We start from the raw sequence: 23,220 nt of genomic DNA, 5'->3' as shown, positions 1-23,220 counted from the left end.
GATACATCTTATAATCAATGGCATCTTAATGTCTTTCAACCAGATGGCAGCTTTGATTTAGCTGTCCTGCATGTACGAACTTGGTGGTTTTGCTGGTGTCATGGCAGGACAACTCTAACCCCATAATGTTTTGATCCACAAACCATGCAAAGACTTTTTGAGTCCTGGCTGCTAGCTAGAAGCTTTTGATTGTCTGGCAAGGTTGAGAAGAAAGCCTGGAGATTATAGTGGATGTAGTAGGCAGCTTGCAAAATGGCGCCCAATGGCTCTAACATCCCACCATCCACACACGTGTGCAGCCCCTTCCCACATTGTTCTGGGGTTGGTCTGTGTGACCAGTACCATACAGCAGATATCATGTATGTCACTTCTGATATTGGGTTTTTAAAAGACTGTGGTTTGTGTCTGGAATGCTAATTTGTGCTTTCTCTGGGATCATTTGCTATAGGGGAGGCCAGCTGCCCCATCTTGAAGACAGTGAGGAGGTCTACAGAGGTGCCCAGATTGTGAGGCCCTGAGGTGTCTAACCAAGAGCCAGCTAGGAGCTGAGGTCTGCCAACAGCTATGAAAATGAACTTGGAAGTGGTCTGTCCAGCCCATGAGCCTGAGCCACCCAGTTAAGCCACTCCCAGATTCCTGACCCATGGAAAGTATAAGATAAATGTTAGTTGCTGAAAACTACCTAGATTTGGGGTAATTATTTATGCAGCAATAGATAATTAATTCAGGAGAGCACTCTTTTTTTTTTTTTTTTTTTTTTTTTGAGACAGAGTCTCACTTTTGTTGTCCAGGCTAGAGTGAGTGCCGTGGCGTCAGCCTAGTTCACAGCAACCTCAAACTCCTGGGCTCAAGCGATCCTCCTGCCTCAGCCTCCCAAGTAGCTGGGACTACAGGCATGCGCCACCATGCCCGGCTAATTTTTTTCTATATATATCAGTTGGCCAATTAATTTCTTTCTATTTATAGTAGAGATGGGGTCTCGCTCTTGCTCAGGCTGGTTTTGAACTCCTGACCTTGAGCAATCCGCCCGCCTCGGCCTCCCAAGAGCTAGGATTACAGGCGTGAGCCATAGCGCCCGGCAAGAGAGCACTCTTTTAAGAAATGTTCTGTATCACCAGTACTCGTGATGGCCCAGATGGTAATGATTCTGTGCGGAAAAGCAGACACTGACAGCTAGGAGTTGAAAAGTAATTCCAAGCATCAGACTGACTGGGATAACGTTTTAAGAAAACCTTAACCAATTTATTTCACCCATGTTTTCCTTGTTATGCATGTACAAGAGTAGCTTATGTTAAAAATGTATTGCCACTTTGGGAGGCCAAGGTGGGAGGATTGCTTGAGGTCAGGAGTTTGAGACTGGCCTGAGCAAGAGCAAGACCCCATTTCTACAAAAAATAGGAAAATTAGCCAGTCATGGTGGCGCATGCCTGTAGTCTCAGCTACTCCGGAGGCTGAGGTGGGAGAATGCTTGAGCCCAGGAGTTTGAGGTTGCTGTGAGCTAGGATGATGCCACGGCACTGTAGCATGGGCGAAAGAGCCAGATCCTGTCTGTCCCCCACCCCCCAAAAAAGTATTGCCATATAAGTCTAAAAGAGCTTTTTCAATAAGTATAAAATGAACATCCTAAGTGATAAGAAATCATTGTCAGTTTAATTGGCAATGTTTTATTTCTTTCTAATGACACATAAAGCAGCAGTGCTTCTTAATATTAATAGCATCTAAATTGGACCAAATATAATCATGTATTTTCCTTATTGTGCAAGCCATTTTGAGGGGTGTTCTCTGGCACTTGCAGGAGAGGATCTTAATTCAGGGCATGTAGGAATAGCGTTGAGGAGAAGGAGGTGAGTGAGGAGACAGAGAGAAAAGTGCATGAGAAAGAGTCAGCAAGGGGGTTGTCGAAATATTTGTAGGAGTAGATTTGGGAATTGTTCACTGTTTAAGTGTATTCAACCTGATCCTCCCATGGGTTAAGAGCTTGGAATCTTATGTCACCCATGGTGCCTAACAATTGCTGGCTGTATTGGAAATGCCGGTATTTCCCAAACAAAAATAAGGACATGTGACCTAACACAAGGGTTTTCCTATATTTTAAATTTTTGTTATATATATTTTAAATTTTATTTGCCCCCAAAAGCCTGTACATTTTCAGATTAGGGCTAATAAAAAGGGGATATGGAAACATGCAGGAGGACGGATGCTTCCTCAGGGGTATCAGGTGCTACTCTTAGCTCCCAAGGGTGTGGCCAATTGCTGGGCAAATGTCCAGGAGCCCAAATCTGACCTGGGCACGAGAGGGGACTGGGGTTGGGGATCCAGTTAGTGTTTTGAGTGGAGTTAAGTATGGATCAGGATTCATAGACTTCCACGTGTCAGCCACTGGTCTCCTGGGCGTCTTCCCATGGGGAGGGAGTGCCTATCTATCAACAAACACACTTTACAGAGGGGGAAGCTGGGGCCCAGGGGGTTAAGTTCACAGGGTAAAGGGCAGATGGAGATTTGAAACTGGGCAATCTGGCTCACAAGGCTGTGCATGTCTTAGTCACTATATTTCCGCATTTGAGATCTGTGGGGATTTTGCAACCACCGAATCCCAGCCCCTGATTTTACAGTTGAGGAAGCAGGGACTGCGGAGGGAGCAGGACTTGCCCAAGGTCCACAGGGACAGGGCGGCTGGGCGGGACTGGCGGCCGCTGGGGATTAGCTTTGGTAAGTGGGGTGGGGCTGCAGGCCTGGACCGCAGCTGCCCTCCCCACCCCGCCCCGGCGCAGAGTGCCCCTACTTTCCATTTTGGGAAAGGGCACAACTTGATGGGGGATGGGAGGTAGAGGGGAGTGGGTTCGGGAAGCCACTCGCCTCCTTCATTCTCGGGATTCCCGAGGCGGCCATTGTCCTGGAGGAATGTTCGGCCAGCAGCACGGAGGGCGGGGCCTCTTCCTGTGCCCAGACAAGCCTGCTTTGTGCTCTCCACCCAGGGCCCCTCCTGGCCTTACCAGCTTAGGCCTTCCAGAGCGAGTCTCTAAGAGATGAAGCCACTCGGAGAGGCTTGGGCCATGGGAGATGTACTCCACCCCAGAAGGTCAGTCTGGGAGGACTGCCTGGAGGAGGTGTGAGAGCACCGCCCAGAGGCCTGGGCCAGCAGCTCCTCAAAGCTAAAAATGGGCACTCCTAGCCTCTGCTTACTAGCACTTTATCCCAAGGCAATAATTAGGCGCATACACAAAGATGGATTTTGCAGGTTTGTTCATTAAGCTTTTGTTTCTGGAAACATGTTAAATAATTCTTGCACATCCACATGGTGGAATATTAAGTTGTCATTAACAATTCTGTGGTGTAAATCTATTCTAGATAGGAAAAGATGTTCAAAATATTTATCTATTGAACAAAGCAGATTACAAACAGTGTGAAGTTCTCCTCCCCCCATATATATAATATGTAGACTAATACCTAATGACTCCCAAATGTTGCCAGTGGTTATCTCTAGATGGTGGGATTGAAGTTGTTTGATTTTTAAATTTTTTGTTTTGTGCTTATCTATATTTGCTAACTTCTGTAAAAAGGTATTTCACTTGTGTAACAAAAGTGTGTGTGTGGACCCGAACCGCACACTGCTCTGAGCTGGGCGTTCTTCACTCTGCCAGAAGTTTCTCCAAACATGGCTCCTGCCCCGGGCGGCTAGGCCGAGACAGCTGTTGAGGCATCCGGAAAATGAGCATCACACAGGCAGCCTCTGAGCTTAAAGATTATAGCAACAACTCACTTTACAAGGCGCCTGCACACACATTATCTTATTTGAGTCCTACCACGGATCTGTGAGGTCGCACCACCACCGTTTTCAGGCGAGGAGACAAGTTCCTGGAGGTTGAGTGCCTCCCCCCGCCCCAGGGACAGTGCAGAAAAGTGATGGAGCTGGGATTCAGCTCAAGGTCTCTGACCTTGGACCAGTGCACCCCGCTGCCTCTCCCTCTCATGTCTGTCACAAACAACATCTAGCATTTGCTCATCCACTTGTCCCTCTCCCCCACTGACCCTGAGTCTCTTTAGGAAGCACTGGGGTCTTATTCCAGTCCAGTAGACTTAGGGATCAGGACACGCTATTGAATGAAAGAAGGAATGAACATTTGAACCTGGAGCCCTGGCAGAGCTGGTCATGGCAGATCCACAAACTTGTTCTTTGTAGCCTGATGGCTTTTTTTTTTTTTTTTAATACCCTCTGTCATCCTGGGCTTAAGCAGTCCTCCCACCTCAACCTCCCAAGTACCAGGATTAAGAGTGTGTGTTACCACACCTAGCTAATTTTTTAATTTTTCTGTAGAGACAGGGTCTAGCTATGTTGCCCAGGCTGGTCTGAAACTCCTGGCTTCAAGCAATCCTCCCATCTGAGTCTCCCGAAGTACTGGGATTACAGGAGTGAACCACAGCGCCCAGCCTGTATCCTGCGTATTTTTTATACTTGCTATCTTTTCTGCATTTATTTCTCTTTTGTTCTTTAATATTTTGCAAAGCTTTTTGGAAAATGGCTGATAGCAAGAGTTGCCACAGGAATAGTTCTGACTGGATCTGAACCAAAATGTCAAAGGGGCCAGAATTTGTTCCTTGCCTACTGCATATACCAGTAATTGGAGGCAGCCACCCTTGTGGTCAAGGGAGCAGACAGAAGGCCCTTGGTCAGCTCCCTTCCCTACCTGAAGGGAGGGTTTCTATCTAGGACCAATGCTTGGGAAGGCTGGGATTCCACACACCGAGCCTTGCTGAGCATACGCCCTCCCTTCCACAGCCTCACAGACCCCAGACCCAAAGAAGTGGAGGTTCAGGGGGGAGCTGTGGATATAGAGGCTGGGCCAGTGTGGTGGGACAGCACCCTGGTGGGGAGACCTGGAAGGTTGGTCCAGGAAGGGGAGGAGGCTAGGGCCAAGGGGAGAGGAGTGGGGGAACCTGCCCTGGTAGTCCGGTCTTGGATGATTTAAGTACAACCAGATGTGCTGGGAATCTCCATCAGTCCCAGCCCCAGTGAGGGCAGAGTGGGGGTGGGGAGATCTCTGGGCAACTTGGATTTCCAATTCCCCATTCTGTCCTGGGTCTGTAAGTTTTAGGAAGGGGGTTCCATATGGGCTAGCATGTTAAAGGGTAGGTCTGTAGCATAAGGGAGAGTCTTCTGAGTTTGGACAGGGTGGAATGGGCTCTAGGAAGCAGAGTTCTGGGCTCACTCCAGGAACCTAGGAAAAAAAGGATTTGAAGAGCTCTCGGGTGGAGCTACTAGCTCAGTTTGGGGTGAGGGACAGATAGGGAAGGCTTTACTGAGGAGGGCACACCTGAGTTGGGTTCTGAAGAATGAATAGGAGCTTACCAGGCAACACGGGGAAATAAGATTACAGGTAGAGAAACGTTGAGGTATTAAAATGGTGTGGGTGTTTAGCGAGAGGTTCTGTGGGACTATAAGGTACATGGTTGGATCAGTTTGGGGTGCTGGGCCGAAGGCTGTTTTGCAGGATGGGGATAGGGTGGATGTGTTTATACTTATAGACCAACAGCAGGGCCAGGTGTGGGGTGAGAATTTGGGAAGTGGGGTATCAGGGTATCAGAGCTCCAGGGCATGATGGCCAGCCCCAGCTCATCCTCCCGTCTTGTGTGGCTGGGCACAGAGCTGGGTCAGCATGGAGGAGGCAGCACTTTTTCTAATTCTCTTGGAGGCTCTCAAGGGACCCTAGGCTGTTGAGTGGGGATTGGACCCTGACACAGCTTGCAGCACAGTAGAAAGACAAAGCTGATATAAACTCAGTCAGAGTTGGTAGGGCTTTGAGCAGGGTTGGTGAGGCATTGGGGACAGGACCTTGGGGGCCAGTCAACCAGAAAGAGAAGGGCTAGGGCTTCCATTTCTGGGGAGAGCAGCCCAAGCATGTGGCACGTAGTAGCCAGCCAGGTCTGGTGTTCTCTGGGCACAAACCCCAATCCCTCAGCCCGCAAACACTTCCTTCCTTTCCTGCTAGTAATGACTCCTGAGTGGCTGATCAGAGGACCACAAAGAGAAGCCTCCCCGCCCTTTCCTCTTCCTCTCTTCCATTTCTTTCTCCCTTCCTCCCCCACCCCATCCTTCCCCAGGCCCTTTTCTTTCCTTCCTCCTCACCCCACCTGCTCCTCCCTCCCTCCCTCCCTCTCTGGCTTCCACTTCCTCCTCTGCTCTCTCCCTCCAAAACCCTTAATGCTGATTCACCCTAGGCCAGGGCAGTTACTTTTCTTAATGTTTTCAGAAAGCCCTTGTTGCAAGTGTCTGGACCAGGAAGGGCACACACTCACACACCCCTAGCCACTCACACCTGCTTGTGCCCCACACCCTCGTACACCCACAGCAGGTGCTGCGCCCAGCTGCACACCTAAGACAGCACCTGCCTCCCCTGGGGGTTGGGTGGGGGAGGGATTTTCCACCTTGGATGTGATACAGGAAATGGCTGGGAGAGACAGGAGAGCCCTTTGCGGAAGCCAGGCATTACGGCCATCATTACCACTATTATTATCCAATCCATTGCTGGACACTTGACCTGCCTGGGAATGATCACAAAGACCTCAGCAGGAGGCTCTTCAGGGCATAGATCTCTTGACTGGGGACAGCCAGGAGAGGGGTCAGCCCAGAGTCCTCAGAGATCAAATCTCCAGGGCCCCACCCAGGAGGGCAGGAGGTAGAGATATGATGAAGGGCCATTTGCCAGGATTGAGTATTTGTCAGCCCAGGAGGCTGGATGATGAATTAACAGGGCTTTAATGAGCTCAGGGACGGGGAGCCACACTTCATTGCCCGAGCACTGGCGCAGGATGGGAGGTGGAGGGGAGAAGTGATCAACCTCACCCCCCTTAATGTGACCAACGGCAGTTTGCCCATCAGAAACAATTCAGTACTGCCAAGATGCTGATCTTACCTCATGGAGTCCAGCAAAGGCCTTCCCCAGGGTGCTGGCCCATCCTACTACCTTACTAGCAAGGCCTTCCTTATACTTTGTCCTTCCTACCAGCACAGGAAGGTCCTTTACTCCTGGGGCATGAGGGAGAGTGAGATCCATTCCCCCAGGGGTGGGGGGGGGGAGAGTGCACATCAATTCCTTCCTTCAAGCTGGGCCCCTCAGTCCAGCCCCACTACTGTCATCCACCCCCACCCCTACCCGGGCACTTGGTGGAGTATGGTCCCCAGGAACACTCAACAACAATGCCAGGCTTGGCCTCCTGGCACTAACTCTGCTGGCTGAGATCACTCAGCTCATGTGGACATTGGTCTCTCTCTGCACTTCTGTCTCCGGTCCTTGGGGAGCCTGAAAGGTAAGGGTAGAAAGAATGCATTGTATTCTAGATCCAGCTTTGCTGTGTGGTCTCAGGCATGTCACTTCTCCTCTCTGAGCCTCAGATGCTCCATCAGTAAAGAAATATTCAAGGAGTCCCTTCCCGCTCTGTTATCCTGGAATTGTCCCTCTAGCAAGGGGTTAGCTTATCCTAGGATGGTGGCTGCAGCTCCTTTTGATTCTGAAGCCAAAGGCTGCCCTTAGCACTCTGAGCCTCAGCACAGCGGTCCCTTGTGTGGGGGTATGGTCCTGGGGTGTGAGTGGAGAAAAAGAGAGAATTCTGGGCGTGGAAAAGACCCTGACCTTCATGAGTTCCAGGTCCTGCTTGGATGCTGGTCTTGCTTCCAGATGTGAGCTGGGAAAGAAATGGGAGCTATTGAGGCCCTCCCCTTGCCTTTTCCTGAGTGGCACCTACAGGGGTGCCGCAGGTTTGTCAGACCCCAGAACCTCCGGAAGAATCCTTGTTAGAAGGGAGGAGTAGTGTTGAGAGTTCTGCAAAATGCTCTGCAGGCTGAGGGTTGAGGGGTACAGGGCCAATCTTGCCTTACCGACCACTCAGGCTGAGCAGCCACCCAAAAGGAAAAAAACATCTCAGAAGAGAGGACCCTTAAGCACTGCCCTTGGGTGGAAACACTGATGACTTTGGGACCCCCTGGACTCTCATCTCCGGGAACCTTCTCTGGACCCTCCACCATAAGCACAGCCCCTCCTGCTACAGCCTCCCGAGGTAGAGTGGCTTCTGACTGTCATACTGGCTGAAGCCTTGAGTTTTTGTCTGCCAGAGTTCTGTCTACCCTTCCACTGGGAGCTCCAGGGAGGGCAGGGCTGTGCCTTTGGACCCTCTTGGGTATCTCTGATGCCTGGCCCAATGTTTGGCACAAGGTAGACGCTCACTATGTATCTGTTGAATGAACGCAGCAATCGAGTGCCTTCCATCACCTCTAGGAGACAGCTCTGGGATGCATCTCCATCTTTGCCTCCAGCCATTCATCCTCCATGGCCCAGTGTGAATGCCACCTTCTTACGGAAGCCCTCCAGTGAAGACCGCTGTTGAGACTACATATCTCATGGTCGTTCAGCTGCCTTCCTGCGGGGCTAGTCCTTCTCCCTTGCCCCCACCCGCACTCGGAGAGGCAGCAGTGCTGAGCAGTAGACTTGTCGGGCTGTGGTCCTGCCCCTCTGCATCCAGAGCTGGCTGTCGCAGTCCTGCACGCAGTAGGTGCTCAGCTCACCTGGGAGCAGAGGAAGTAAGCCAGAGTCCACAAGGCTTTGGCCTGGGCGAAGCAGCCCTGGGAGAGGGGGACTTGGGCGGCTAGCGGACGGGGCGGGCCCGGCCTGGCCCGCTGCCTTTCCCTTTGCCCTTCGACCCAGGAAGCCGCTCACACCCAGTGGACACGCTAGGCGAGCTGCGCTGCTCCATCCCGGCCTCTTCCCGCACCCCCACCCCGTCCCCGGGTCGCCCCCCACCTCTACCGGCCGGCCCGGGCCCCACCCCCTCAACTTCCCTCTCCTGCGGCCGTGTAGAGGCGGGGCGGGCCGGCCTGAGAGTGGCGCAAGGACACTCTCCACACCAAGGGTCATTTGCTCTTTTTCCCCTCTCTGTGGCTAATTTATTTTAGAGCTAGGGGAGGGAGGGGGGCGGGGCCATCCGGGAGGGTTGCGAGGAGGGGCTGGGAGAACCCAGGGGAGGTGGGGGCGGGGCGGGGGCGAGGTGGGGGAGGGCGGGGAAGGAGCCAGGGGTGGAGAGGGCCGGAGAAGGGGCGGGAGTTGGGGGAAGGGAGGGGTGCTAAGGGAGGGGAGGAGCAGGGAAGGGGAGGGGAGCGAGGGCCTGCGAGGGAGGGCTCTGGGGGCGGGCGAGGGGAGGCGGGGGTGGGGGTGGGGGTCCTGCCTGCGGGGGGAGCCGGGGCCGCCCCTTGTCCGGCCACCCCCACTGCCCAGTCCCGCTCCCGGCCGCGGCGGCCGCAGCAGCCGCAGCAGCAGCGGCTCCAGGATGGTCAGCGCCGCTGCCCCCCAGCCCCGGCCTGTCGCCCCCGGCCTGCGCCCCCGCCCCGGTCCCTGGGCCGGACGCCCCCCCAGGCCGCGCACACTCACCTAGGACCCGGCCGGGATGCCGAGGTACAGGGCCGCGGGCCGGGGCGGGGGCAGGCACGGGAGCTCGCGGGCGGGCCGGGGTCAGGGGGTGGTGACCGTTCGGTCCGGGTGTCCGGAGCTTTGTCCGCGGGTGTGGGGCAGTGCGAGGGCCAGAGAGGGCGGGGGCTGCAGGCCATGGGCTTCAACTAGGCGGGGGTCGGAGGGCAAGGCCGGCAAGAGACCGGAGCGGGTGCGTGGGAGCCGAGGGTCACTTCCCGGGGGGAAGGGTCGGCAGAGTAGGGGATCGTCACTCGGCCGCCGACGGGCACCCGCTCCGTCGCCCCTTCTGGTGCGAAGGCTGCAGCAATATCCGGCAGCTGGCTCTGAGAGGAGTCTGTGGGATTGGGGGGTGGGGACCCAGGATTTGCGGGTTCGGGTCCCAAAAGGATCCTGCGTCTGGAGCCCGAGGGCCGGCCCGCAGGCCCCTCCCACTCCGTCAGGTCTTTGTCCAGCGGCCCCTGTGTGTGGGAGGGGGTGGGGGCTGGGTTACTGGCCCGGAGATTCCCCAGCATCGAGACGGGGCAGTGACAGGAGACTGAAGCTACTTCGGGTCCTCGCGTCCCTAACGCCCACCCCCTTCACTTCTTCTCTTCTGGCTGGGAGAGCCGAACCCCCATGTCAGAGTCGGGGTGTTGCTGGAAGCTGCACTTACTTACCTTCACCCTTGCCCTCCAGGCTGCAAGGGGGACCCCTAGGCTCCCTGCTCACTGGGGAGCGCCCACTAAACTTCCCGCTGCAAGAGCCCTCTCCTGGTCTGCAGATTCCCATGCTAGGCACCCTCTCTGTGGAGGTTCCTCCGCGGTGTCGCGCACACAGGAGGTGCTCAGCAAGTTTGGGCCCTTTGCCCCTCTGGTCCCCTTGCCTCTCCTGGGAGAGGGGGCCAGGGAAGGGGTCTGCGCGGGGGAGAGTGTGAGCGGCCTGGAGCCTGCGCCGGGCGGCGGCCCGGAGCGCAGGGGTGGGTGGACGGGTGGGTGGGCTGTTAAAGGGACGGTCACTAAATCAGGATTAGGCCGTAGGGCTGTCAGGCTGCCGGCCCTGTCTCCATGGATACCTAATTTGGAGGAGAATAGAGGACGGAAGAATGTTTGTGTTGTCCTCCGCACGGGCTGCGGCGGCCGGCCGACCGGGTTCCAACCCCACTCTGGGCTTGGGGCGTGGGGGCCTGGAGCCTTCCGGGTGTAGCCGCCAGGTCTCTGGAGGGGGCCAGGAGACGCCGGGTCCCAGCACCTCTGCAGAGGGAGTCCCAGACCGTCCCAGAACTCAGCCCGAACCCCCAGAGCATCCCGCTGGCAACGGCCCCCTCCCCGAGCCTCGCAGTCCGGTAGCAGACGCCCTTCTCTGCTGTGCGCTAGCTCCCCACGGACGGACGCGCCCGCAGCGCGGTGCCGCGGCGACTCCGTGGCCGGGCGCGGGTCCCCGGTGGCCGAGAGCGCAGCGGGGCAGGGGGCGGGGCGGGACTTCCTGGGATGGGCGAGGAAAGGGGCGGGGCCTGCTGGGCGGGCCGGGCCGGCCGGGTGACTGGCCTCATAAATCCCCCTTCCCATATTTAGCACCATTTCATTTATTTCCACTTGATTCTATTGGTGTCCGCAGCAGACAGGAGCGACCCTTATGCCCTCGCTGTGCTGTCCGCTGGCCGAAGGGAATTTAGTTGTGGGGCAGTGGAGTTGCTCCTGCTGATGCCTGGGTACCCCGCGTTCCTGGGGATCCCCGATCCCCAGAAGAGGGGGCTGAGAGACACAGGAATGGGTTTGGCTTCCGAGGCTCTCCCAGATCCTCTGGCCGCGGCATGGCCGTGGGCTGGGCTGGGGATCCCATGAATGGACGATTCCAGTGCAGGGCGTGGAGGAAGGCTGAGGAGAGGGACCCAGACCCGAGTGTGGTGTTCCAGAGCCCTTTCCTGCCTTTCTCCTGGTCATCCATGGCCACAGCTTTTTATGGATCAAGAGTCCCCTCCCACCCCTGCCTGGGCTGCAGCTTTATTGCTGAGATCTCAGACTCTCGCCACGCAATTTCACGCCTCTCTGCTTTTGCTCCTGCTGTTCCCTCAGCCAAATGCCTTCCTCATTGTCCCTGTTTTTCCACAACCTCCTCATTCTTCAAGGCCCAACTCGGATGCCACACTTCCTACGTGCAGCCTCCCCAAGCCCTCTTGTCACTTGCTTCTTCGTCCATGGGTGCCTTGCCCTGCACCTGTGCCTCCCTTCAGCCTTTGTGGCTGGCTCTACATAGGGCTTTGCCTCCCAGAGAACAGAGGTAGAGCAGATACTTCCCTGCCCCCTGTCCCCTGCCCCCACTGGGCTTGGCACAGGGGTTGGCACCTTGTGGTAAGTTTGGTTAGTTGAATAAAAGGGGTTTTGTAAGGGCCTTTAGCCAGGCAATCTGCAAAGCTTACAATTTGGCCACTCAGGCAAATAGCTCTGTGCTCTTGAGTGGTAGAGACCCCTGGGTGGGTCTCCTCTCCCTCCTCCTCTTCCTCCTTCTCCCTGATGACCCTCCCCACCCCCCAAGTCTGGGGAGGACTTTGCCCCTTCCCTTCCCCTCAGACCAGCATTCTTTCCCTGCCATTATCATCCTGTTAAACAGAGGGGCCAGTCAGGATCCATATGGATCACATTAACAATTGCTTATTATCTGGGCAAGACTCCCCCTACTCTCCACCCCTAGCTCCTACTGCTGCAGTTGCTGGACCTTGAGGAGTCCCCCTCTCCTCCCCCCACCATCGGTCAGTCGGGAAGGGCAAGGGACAGGCTGGACTCCCTTACCCTCCCTGTGCCTTTTAGCAGAACTTTGCTTCTTCTTGACTTGGCAGTTAATGACTCCTTTACCCGATTTAATGAAAACCAGGTTCCTCACAGGAGCACAGTTCAGGGAGGTTCCAGGGCTGCAGCAGGGAGAGGTGGACTTCAGATCCTGGTGCACCTGTGGTCTGCAACACTGAGAGCCCCTGCCGGCCAGTGGATGGAGGCTGCGGGCTGGGGGACCCACACTAGACTGACTGTGGGGTGTCCTGGCATCTTCTGGGATCTTAGCCTTGGACTGGCTTCCTTCTGGGAGCTGGCAGGCTAGTGAGGAGTGAAAGAGATCAGGACAGAAGATCCTGCAAGGCTCTGTGGCATTGGGTCCCCAGCCTGTCCATGCAGTCTAAGAAGCAAGAAATCTGCTCGGGCTTCCTGGATGGCAGGAGTTGGCAATGAAGGACAGGGAGAGGAATTTATGTTTAAATGTGAATAGGCCAAGAATACTAGGGATGGAAGGGGCCTTCAAGATTACTCAGTCTTGGGGTCCATAATTTTTTGATTTACAGAGCCCTTGGAGGAACTGGTGAAAGTCATCCCTAGAAATCTCCATTTCCATTCATTGACACAAGGCTCTGCATTCTGCTTTAGAAGGTGTGCTCAAACCCCCACCCAAGCCCATTGGGGAGCTATACCAGGAAAGCTTCACCCCAGTCCAGCCCCCTGTAATGTGCTGATGGAAGGGTCAGGCCTGCAGCCTGGGTTTCCTGACCTCCTCACTCAGTGCTTGCGCCCTGGCCTTATTACTGGCAGGGAGACAACATGAGCCAAGGGGCCAGGGGTTGGGGACCGAGGTGCAGGGCCAGCCTTTGAGTGGGAAGGGTTCGCACTGCCTGGGTTGGGGTCTGGGCTAGTCATCTCATCTCTGACTGTATGGCCTGGAGAGAGGCTGTCCAGGGACTTTGTTTTAGGGTCCACTTGTCTCCAGGCACAAGGATGAGTGGCAAGAAAGGGGAGCAGTTTCTTTAGAATCTTGGTGAATCATAGTTAACACTTATAAGCACTTATTAAACTCTACCTCTCTTCTGGGAAATGGAACTAAGAATGGCGTCCACCTCATAAGCATTATTGTGAGGATTAAATGAGGCAGGAGCTGGGAATCCTGCATCCTGGTCCTGAGTGACTCTGTGGGTTTGCGAGGGCCTGGTCAGAAAAGCAGGTGAAAGTGGTCAGGGCCGTGATTGCTGTCAATGCTGACATTTCTCTGGTTTGTCCAGCCAAGGAAAGGAGAGCACAGTGGGAACCACCAGGTGCCTTGCTGTCATTTCCTTTAGCACTGAGGTGTGGACAGGGTCAGACTTTGGCATTCTTCTTGGGGGCTGGAGGTGGAGTGGGAAGTTCTTGGTGAATGGGAGAGTTGGGCAGTGGCCACAGGCCTGCCTCCATAGGGCTATGGCCCCAATCCCATGTTATGATGACCAGTCACGGCCCCCACTCTAGGGACATAGCCCTGAGCTGCAGTGACCCTGCTGCTAATCAGGTGTAACCCTGGACAAGAGACTTCAACTGTTTGGGCCTCAATTTCTTCATTTTAAGAACCTCACATCATGGTGATTTGGACCTTGGTTTCAAATAGTCTGCCCCTTTGTCTCCAAAGCACATGCCCCGCTCTAGTGACCTGCTCAGTGACTCAGGGCCCAGGGACTCCAGAGAACCACATCCCAGCATAGGAGTAAGGAGGAAAAAAAGACATGCATGTGAAAGTTCTGTCCCATGGCAGGTCTTGCGCTCCTTGAAGCCCCCTCCAAAATAGATTAGGGGGTGGGGTATCAGGAGGTGGGTGGGAGGAGAGCCAGCCTGGCTGCCTGGAGGAATGTGGGAGGTGGTAGGATACCTCCCTCCATCCCCTCTCTGCCTGCGCAGACTCAGGCCACCTGGTCCCCAGCCCAGTGCTGTGATTAAACAGGGATGAATGGGAGGATGTAATGAAGAGGCTACACTTTACTTTTAGCACACCTGTATTGAGAGCATCTACACACTGTGTCCCAGCACCATGCAAGGTCCTGAGTGTACCCCAGCTGGACCCCTGAGGGTGCCCAGCCAGGGGCAGCATTCCTGGAGCCCTGAGACTCCCCAGACACTCCTGGGCACCTATGGACCAGGCCCTGAGCTGGGGCTTTCATACCTGGGGTCTTCCTAAACAAGCTTCTTCCTCACATGGCCAAGGAGAGCCAAAGGATGTTCCCAACCCTGGCATTGCTTTGCCACAGGCACCTAGCATGAATCATGGCTGCCAGGCCCTCAGTATTTTCTCCTGGTAGCTGTTCATCCAGCAACCAGTGTTTTCTGATGTGGTGTCACTGTCAGGGAGTTTGCAAGATGTTGGGGACCAGTGAAGAGGCAAAGAGACAGGCCATGCTTTGGGGACCACTGTCCCTGCATTCTTGGAGTAGAAGGAAGCCACTGAGGGCGTTGAGCTGGGCAGTGGCAGGCCGGGAGCTGTGGAGAGTGAACAGGAGGGCTTGGAGCGGGGAGGCTGTGAGGGGAGGACCTGGGCCTTGCACTGGGGGAGTCCTGAGGAGACTGCATTTTCCTGGAGGAGGCTGTGTCAGTGGGAATTAGAAAACTGGGACGAGGGCTACTGCTCAGGGGGAGTCCACCTGCTGCTGACTGCCCTGTTTGACCTTTGGATGCTCAAGAGCCTGGAGGTGTTTGTTCTTTCCAGGCCAGTGGGGAAAGAAAACTGGTGGGAGTTAGGTTATACTTGAAAAAGGACCCTGCCTCCACCGCCATGGCCAGTGGTCCCCTCCCCACCCAGCCTGTCTGTTGGCTTCTGCTGGGGCACAGGGGCTCCCTGGGAATTCCCTGGATGCCAGGAGGAATTGGCCGTTCCACCCAGCTCCTCCAAGAGATGGCATCTCATCAGGGATCAGATGAGAGACCCTCACTCCTATAGAAAGGGCTTGTTTTCCAGGCAGACTGTGTCCTATGTGAGCTGGCCACTCTTTTAGCACTGTCTTCCATACTGTAGCCCTCTTCAGGCATAAATTTTGGGGCCTGAGCCCCTCATTGAGAAAGGTGGAACTTCCTAAATGGAATGGGGAAGGCAGCTGGGAGACCAGGGTGGCAGAGGTCAGTTGAGTGGGGACTTGTTGAGTTTGCAGTGTCCATTAGACATGCAAGTGGGGATGACCTGGGAAAACTGTTGAGAGAAGGGGAGGAGCCCTTCCACCTGCCTGGGAGCGCCCCTCCCTGTGAGGACAGCCTCTGACGTTGAATGCCTCCACTCCTGGGGAGCTCAGTGCTTCTAGAGACGGCCTGCATGTTCTCAGACAGAGCGAACTCCTGATAAGCAAAAAATCTTTCATGGAGGATTTGCTACTGTCAAAGAAGGTAGGGAGTGCAGGGGAGAAGAGAGGCTGCACAGAGCTGCACAGTCTGCCACCCGCCTGTCATCCAGACATCTGGTCCTCAGAGCCTTTCTCCTCCCCATTCCTCTAGGCATGGTCTCCAGGCTCACTTCTCTGTCCCTCAGAGTGTGGCAGTGACCCTAACCAGGGTCTGGGGTCCTCGCCTTGAGGCCAGAGCTTCTCAGACCTGGTTAAGAACTTACTTGGTCTAATGAGAACAGCTTTGAAATGTGCTAAGCTCCAGGGCTTGTGGCTAAGTACGGGAGGGGGTTCGAGGAAGGAGGGCTAAGGGGCAGGAGAGGTTGATGAGGAGGGTGGGAATCAACTGATACCTCCATTTTCTCGGCTGTCAAATGGGAACAACATCTGCTTCTTATGTGGGAGGAAGAAAAGCATCTGGAGCCAGACTGCCTGGGCAGCTGGCACTCTGTGACTTGGTGACTTAGACAGGTTAGCCATACTTCAGTTTCCTCATCTGCAACATGGGAGTCACTTCCTAGGGTTCCAGGACCCTGAGGATGCACTGAACTCATGTGTGGAACACACTGGGAGTGTGCTCAGCACTTGTGCTGAGAATTCCACACGGGGCAGACAGAGGAGGATTGTGCTTCTTTGGTTTCTTCCTAGCACCCTCCCCCCAGTTTCTCTGTCTCTCTGCTCCTATGGCCCTGCAGGTGTGGGCCACCCCCTGGAGGACAGCCCTGCCCACTCACGCCCAGGTGGACCGGCCAGGCTGCATAGCTGGAGTTGCTCAGCTCAGCACCCCCAGGGCTGGGCAGAGGGTAGGAGGAGGCTGAGGCAGCCGCTGGGGACACCTGGTGGGCTGCCTGGGCCTGTTTCCTCACCTTTGGTCAGGCTGGCCCTTGGGGGCGTGTCTCATACCCACCTGCAAGCACAGGGAGGGGCCATAGTTGGGACCAGAGGACATAGGGGCACCCAGACTTGAAAGCATAAGCCTTTTGGCCAGGCGAGGTGGCTCATGTCTGTAATCCCAGGACTTGGGGAGGCTGAGGCAAGAAGATTGCTTGAGGCCAGGAGCTTGAGACTAGCCTGGGCAACATAGTGAGACCCCACCTCTGCAAAAAATTAAAAAAAATTGTTCAGGCATGGTGACATGTGCTTGTAGTCCCAGCTACTCAGGAAGCTGAGGTAGAAAGATTCCTTGAGCCCAGGAGTTCGAGGCTTCAGTGAGCTATGATGATGCCACTGCACCCTGTTGCAAAAAGAAAAAAAAAAAGAAAGAAAAAACACAACAACAAATAAAGCTTAAGCCTTTGAGGGCTACATACCACCCAAACTGACTCAAGTTAACCTCAGATCCTGCATCTGGCTTGGGGGATGGCAACGTGGGGCCCTGGAGGAAACTAGAGGCTCTTGGGCTGAGCCATGTGGTCCACAACCCCTAGGAGTTCACCGATAGAAGTATTAATATATGCTGGTATTATTAGTGCCCTTTGTAGTCCTGTGTACTATTATTTTATGCATTGAAAAAGTAATTTTGAGAACAGGCCACAGGTGTTCCAGACTGTGAAAGGGGCCTGTGGCTTAAACGTGGTAAGGAGCCCTGACCACATCCTCCATCTCGTGCATATGCGGGGCCAGGTCCCCAGGGAAGAGCAGCCCCAGGTGCAGACCCACGAGGAGATGGGCACTTTTGGAAGGGTCTTGTCCAGCCCCAGATGAAAGTGGCGCCCCCAGTGGACAGCCTGCAGCTCGCATCCCCCTTCTCAAGCGCCTGTGCCCTGCAGCCACCCAGGGAGTGTCCTACAGCCCTCTGCAATGCTCATCTCTGTCTCCACACGGTCTTAGGAAGGAGCTGACTCTAGGCGGGCAAGGCACAGGATTCAACTACAAATCCCTGTACCTCCATGAAAAAGCAAGCAATCTTTTACAAAAGTAATTGCCAAAGAAATAATCACTATCGTTAAAAAGTCCAGATCAGCCTTGCTCCAGGGCCTCTGCTCTTCCCTCCACCATCATATCCAGGCAGGTTTTCTGAGGGAGGGGACTTTGGGAGGGAAAAGGACAGAAAGGGCCAGAGAACTGCAGTGCAAAGGCGCACAGGCAGGGCTGGCTGAGCTGGGCAGGGGATGGGAGCCCAGTTTAACCACGATGCCACCTCTAAACGAGGCATTGGAGTGACAGGACAGAGGTGGCCAAAGAAAGAGCCATCAATGGCTTCAGAGTCCACATGACAGAAAGGCCTGGGAGCACCCCAGCTGCAGAACTGGGAGGAGTCATCTGGGCAGAGGGGCTGGCTGGGGCGAAGCCCTGGCAGTGTGAGCGTGTGGCCTGGAGAATGGGCTGATGTGTCTGGAGGGGATACAGGGGGCCTGAGGCAGGGCTGAGGCCGGAAGGAAGGACAAATGGACCACCTCTGGTGCCAGCCTAAGCAGTTCAGTGTCCACTCTGGTTTGTGGGAGGCTGATTCTGTGTTTTAGACATGCGTGTAGCAGTGAAGGGGAGGAGAGGTGAGAGGAAGGGAAGGCGCGTGGCCCACTGTAGACCAGGCTCACAGTCAACCACCTGCAGCCTGTTGTGGGGACTTCAGGAGACAGGGAGGTCAGCCCCCAGCCCAGTACCAGTGGCCTCAGGGAGGCAGCCCCTTGCCCTCTGGAGCCCCTGGGAAGCATCATGATAAGGTGGCCCCCACTTCCCTTTCTGCCCTTTCCCTAGGGCCTGGGAGTTGAGGCCATCCCTGACCTACCCCAGTGTAGCTCATGTCAGTGAGAAGGGAGTGTGGGGACCCTGTGCTGCCCTTGAAGCGATTCCCAGCCCCAAAGACTCACTTTACCTGGCCAGTTCAGCATGCAAGGGAAGGAAGATCAGCCTCGCTAATCCTCCTCTAGGGGCCCGTGGCTGATAGCCCTGAGCCTTGGAGCTATGATGTGGTTTAAAAGAGAATGCTTGTTAACCAGAATGCTTTTCTCTTGCTGAAATTTCGGCCTAACCAAGGGAAGTAAGCAAAATTTAGGCACGATGTAGACATATTGTGTTTTCTTTGGAGAAAAGGACAAGGGCAATCGGTCCCTCCAGGGAGATGGGTTTGGGATGGTGAAACTGGTCTGGAGCCATCCCATTGGGGATGAGGTGGGCTGGTGGAAGGAGAGGGCTCAGAGCATCCCCCTGCCGCACCAGGAGGAGGGTGAGAGAAGACACAAGGGGCTGCCGGGAAGAAGGGGGTGGGGAGGAGAGTAGGGCCTCAGAGCTGGAAAAGTGATTAGCAGCCCTGATGAGGCTAGAGTCAGGCCTGGAGGCCCTGGGGCAGCACAAGAGAAAAAAAGAGCCATAATTCACAGAGGGTGACAAAGAGCATCCCCCTCAAAGCAACCAGATCACAGGGGTACGGCAGCCCCAAGCCCTGGGGATGGGTGTCCCTCACTGGGACTGGGGGCTGCAGAGTCTGTCCAGATCCTCAGGACCTCCTGCAAGAGCAGGGCGGCCCAGGAGCCACCCCCAGCCTCCTGGGGGTAGTAGATGGGCTGTTTGATCAGTGAGTGTGTAAATTGGGATTTTATGGATCGCTTATTCACTGCTGGAGCTGGGGCCCCCAAATTCCTCTGTGCCCCAGAATGCTTAATCTAGTCCTGAGCCTCCCCTGGGAGGTGGAGGGGAGGAGAGCTCCCCGCAGGCCCCCACCACTCCTGCTGTGTCTCCTCCCAAGGCCCCAGGCTTTGTCAGTTGCAGGTTGAGCAGTTCAAATGTGCTAATACACTCCCTGGGGGCCACTGGACAGTGGGACTTACTCTCTGGTGCTGTGATTGGCCAGAGAGACCACGGAGGGGGCTCCTGGCAGCAGCTGGGAGTGTGTGTGCTGTGCGCACGCAAGCAGGCCTGTTTGAGGGGAGGGGGCTGGGGGGTGTCCACACTGCTCAGACCACTGGGCAGAGACAAAGGATCTTCATCTAGCCTGGAAGGAGGATTAAGGCCACAACAAGCCATGTCCCTACCTGGTCAAGCTGGTTAGGGAGCCACCTGTCCATCTTTATGTACTCCTGTTACATCGTGATATGGTGGGGGCTTATTCCATGTGTGTTGAATGGATGGATGGATGAGTGACCACAAGAGTGACTGTATTTTTCACTGGGGCTATGTCTGCTGGGATAATCCAGCACCTACAGATTTCTCAATTTCCCCCTAAGATTCCTAAGTATCCCCCTCCCCTTTCGGAGATTTGCTTTATCCCCGGCCTGGCCAGACATCAAGGCTGGACAGGAGAGACTGGCCAGGCCTCGGGGGACACAGCTGTGACCCCCGGACTCTGTTACCACTTGAGAGTGCTTTCACTGTGGTCACGTTTCTCCTTCTCTGCTGGCCCCCATCTGTCCTTGGGATTTGTTGAGGATGAGGATGGTAGACAGGGTTGAGGAGGGGTGTTGAGTAGCTGATGGGGGAGGGAAGCACAGCCCGAGGGCCATATGACAAACTGCCCTGTCCCACCTTCCTCCCCTCTTCTTCAGCCTGCCCCTTCTGTCCTGAAGCAGGCCACCCAGGCAGGCTGGTGGCAAGGGGGTTGGTCCAGCTAGCCCACCTTCCCTCCCGGAGTTCTGGGGGAAACTGGAGTCCAGCGTAAAACTCCCTGGGAATCCTAGTGAGAGAAGTCTAAGTCCTAAGGAAGTCTGCTGAAGGCGCTAAGCAGCAAGCTCCATTGCAGTAGGTGGGTGTCAGGAAGCAGCTGGCCGCAGAGCTGAGCCCTCTGCGATTAGAGCAGTGCTGTCCAGTAAAACTTGCTGCAATGGTGGAAGGGTTCTGTGTCTGCAATGTCCAGTGGGGTGGCCAGTATCACACATGGCTGTTGAGCACTTAGAATGTGGCTAGTGCTATTGAGGAAGTGCATTTTAAATTTTATTACACTTTAGAGAATTTAAATTTAAATAGTTACATGTGGCTAGTGGCTGCCATTTGGACAGTGCAGGATTAGAGGTTGTGGTCAGGGGTCTAAGCCAAACCCTTGGGTGTGAATGCCAGCTCTGCTCCTTTCTGGCTGGGTGGCCCTGGTGGGACTCCTCCCACTACACTGTGCTCCTTTCCCAGCCTGCTGGGCTGCCCCAGAGGGAAATGCCATGTGGGTCCCATGCAGCTAGGGCACTCTGCTCCTTTGGGTGGCTGAGCATCCCTTAAGAGGTCCTGGGCCCCAGGGAAGGTAAATACTCAGGGACAGCCTGACAGTCCACAGTGGGAAAGCAGTGGCTGTAGGAGGCTCTAGGCTTTGAGGTATCTTAGGAAATTCCTTGGGGATGTCAGCCCAAGAAGCTTTCCTGGAAGAGGGGGAGTGTGGGGCAGAGTTGGGCTGCAGCAGGGCCAGGGGATGGGTGGGAGGGCTATGCCAGACAGCCTAGCCCTGGAAACCTGCTGATTTTGAGCCTGATGTGAGGGCCCTGTGCTTGGCACCCAGGGACCTTGGCCAGGGTTGGGGTAGGGAGGGGTTGACAGAATGGGCTGAAAGCACCATGTCCCTCTTGCTAGCTGTGTGACCTTGGGAGAATCATTTCCCCTATCTGAGCTTCCATTTCTTCTTCTATAAAATGGGAAGACTAATGCCCATCTGGCAGGGACACTGTGAGGGTGAAACCGAATGATAACTATGAAAGTTCTTTGCGGACACTAGCAGGCTGGCGAAAGGGAAGGTTTATTCTTCAAGGGTGCTGAGCCCCTGGCCTGGCCTCTTGAGACGACAACAGATGGTCACAGCTTGGCTATGGCCCTGACCGCAGACAAGGCAGGGATTTCTGTGCTGCCCTTCCCCCCTCTCCCTATGCACGCGCGTGCGTGCGCGTGCGCGCACACACACACACACACTGAGTCCAGATGGGGGCTGCTTGGCCAGCTCTGCTCAGCCTGACCTCCTGCTGTTTGGCATTTGACATCCGAGGAGGCCAGGGCCAGCGCACACCCCCACCACACCCCGGGCTCAGAGAGGAGCCAGACTGGCGGGGAGGCCGCACTACCTCCAGGAAGCAGGCTCCCAAGGGCCCTGATCTCTTTACCATGTGTCCAGCGGCCTTTGATGGGAATTCCATCGCCCCTTTTGTCCTTCCCACAGAGGCCTGATGAGGGTGGGCCATAGGAGGGAAATTTAAAAACAAGGCCATGTGGGGTCTCTGGGGGGCTGAGGTGGGTGCCTTTCGGGGCTGGGCAGTCTCCTCCTGGGCACCCTTGCTCTGTCCATTTCTCAGGTAAATCCCCGGCTTCACCTCTTAACACCCTCACTGTTACCTGTGGACTCAATTTAGTCACTCTGATTATTTTCTTTATTTGAACCCACAGGCAACTTCAAGCCTCCTTGCTTATCCATCCATCCTGTAGTCTCTAAGAATTTAACCGTGTGCCAGGCACTGTCCTAGGTGCTTGGGATATGACGGTGAACAACACAGAGTTCCTGCTCCCATGGAACTTTCTAGTGGGTACACAGACAATAAAGCAACAGACAGGTCAGATTGGGACGGGTGTTACAGAGGACTTCAGGTTGAGGGGGACAACGGTCCCCCTCAGGTTGCATCAGGTTGGGAGCCGCGGGCACGGGTGTTCCAGGCACGGAGCCCAGCAAGGACAAGGGCCCTGAGAAGTTGTGAGGAGGCTGGCAGGGGAGGGGAGAGTGGCAGCAGGTGAGGCTGACAGGTAACTGGGAAGCAGCTCCTCAGGACCTGGTAGGCCAGTGGGAGGACTTCAGCTTTTATTCCGAGTGAGGTGCGAGCTGCCAGAAGCTTTTGGGTGCAAGAATGCCAGGATCAAGCATGTTTTCAGGGGTCACCCTGCCTACTGTGCTGGGACTAGCTAGTGGGGGACAATGTAGAAATGGGGGGCTGAGATGGGAGGCTACTGCCATCAGCAAGGGAGAGAGGCCCTGGAGGTGGCGAGCCGCAGTTGCATGTGGGGTAGATTCTGAAGCTGGGGCTAATCTGACTTGCTGGTCTAAAGCATGAAGGAGAAAAGTTAAGGGTGAGCCCAAGGTTTCTGGCCGGAGTAACTGGAAAGGATGAAGCTGCCATTTCCTGCAATGGAGAAGACTGAGGGAGGGGTACGCTGGGGTGGAGAAGCCAGAAGTTTCATTTTTGGACATGTTACTTACACCAAGTGGATATTCTAGTGGCGGTATCAGGAAGAAGGTTGAGTATTCCTGTGGGGTACAGGGGAGACACCTAGGCTGGAGAACCATGTTAGGAAACATCAGTACATGGGTGCTCGTCAAAGCCAGGAAAATGGATGGGAGCACCCGAGGAATTCCCATGGAGAGGGAGGAGAAGGCCATAGGGCTGAGCCTCAGGCCTGCAAGGTTTTGAGGGGACAATGGCAGAGAGGCTGAGGGGGTGAGGGAGGTGGGGACCAGGAGACGGGGTCCTGGTGCCCTAAGAAGGGGAGCACTAGGCTGAGTCTATGCTGCCGAGCCACTGACATGGGGGCTGACAGTGACCTGCAGATTCAACGATGCAGGTACAGTGCGGTTATGAGGTGTGGGTGGGTGGAGTGTTGGGCATGCACGCCTGGTTGGAAGGGTTCAAGAGGGAATGGAAGGACAGGAATCAGAAATAGTAACATAGGCAGCTTTTTAACCCCTCAGCTGGAACTTCCTTCAGCTTCCCTAAGAACGCTAGGAGTCAGCGGGCTCTGGAGTGGCCA

General features: G+C 55.3%; 1 protein-coding gene and 1 long non-coding RNA gene across 2 annotated transcripts in view; both read right to left on the bottom strand.

The window, feature by feature from the left end:
* Nucleotides 1-23,220, bottom strand: part of ACVRL1 (activin A receptor like type 1) — a 96,031-nt gene that overhangs the window by 50,808 nt on the left and 22,003 nt on the right. The gene's annotated exons all lie outside the window — the stretch shown is intronic.
* On the bottom strand, nucleotides 6,166-9,452 carry LOC142873281 (uncharacterized). Its single transcript, XR_012921331.1, has 4 exons — nucleotides 9,417-9,452; nucleotides 8,220-8,372; nucleotides 7,629-7,680; nucleotides 6,166-7,298 (listed from the first exon to the last, which is right to left on the bottom strand). It is a non-coding gene; the product is annotated as an uncharacterized LOC142873281 (long non-coding RNA).

The sequence above is a fragment of the Microcebus murinus genome, chromosome 10, assembly GCF_040939455.1.
Source record: "Microcebus murinus isolate Inina chromosome 10, M.murinus_Inina_mat1.0, whole genome shotgun sequence".
Lineage (NCBI taxonomy): Eukaryota > Metazoa > Chordata > Mammalia > Primates > Cheirogaleidae > Microcebus > Microcebus murinus.
The sequence above is the reverse complement of the archived record's forward strand: the minus strand, read 5'-3'. Positions and strand labels throughout refer to the sequence as shown.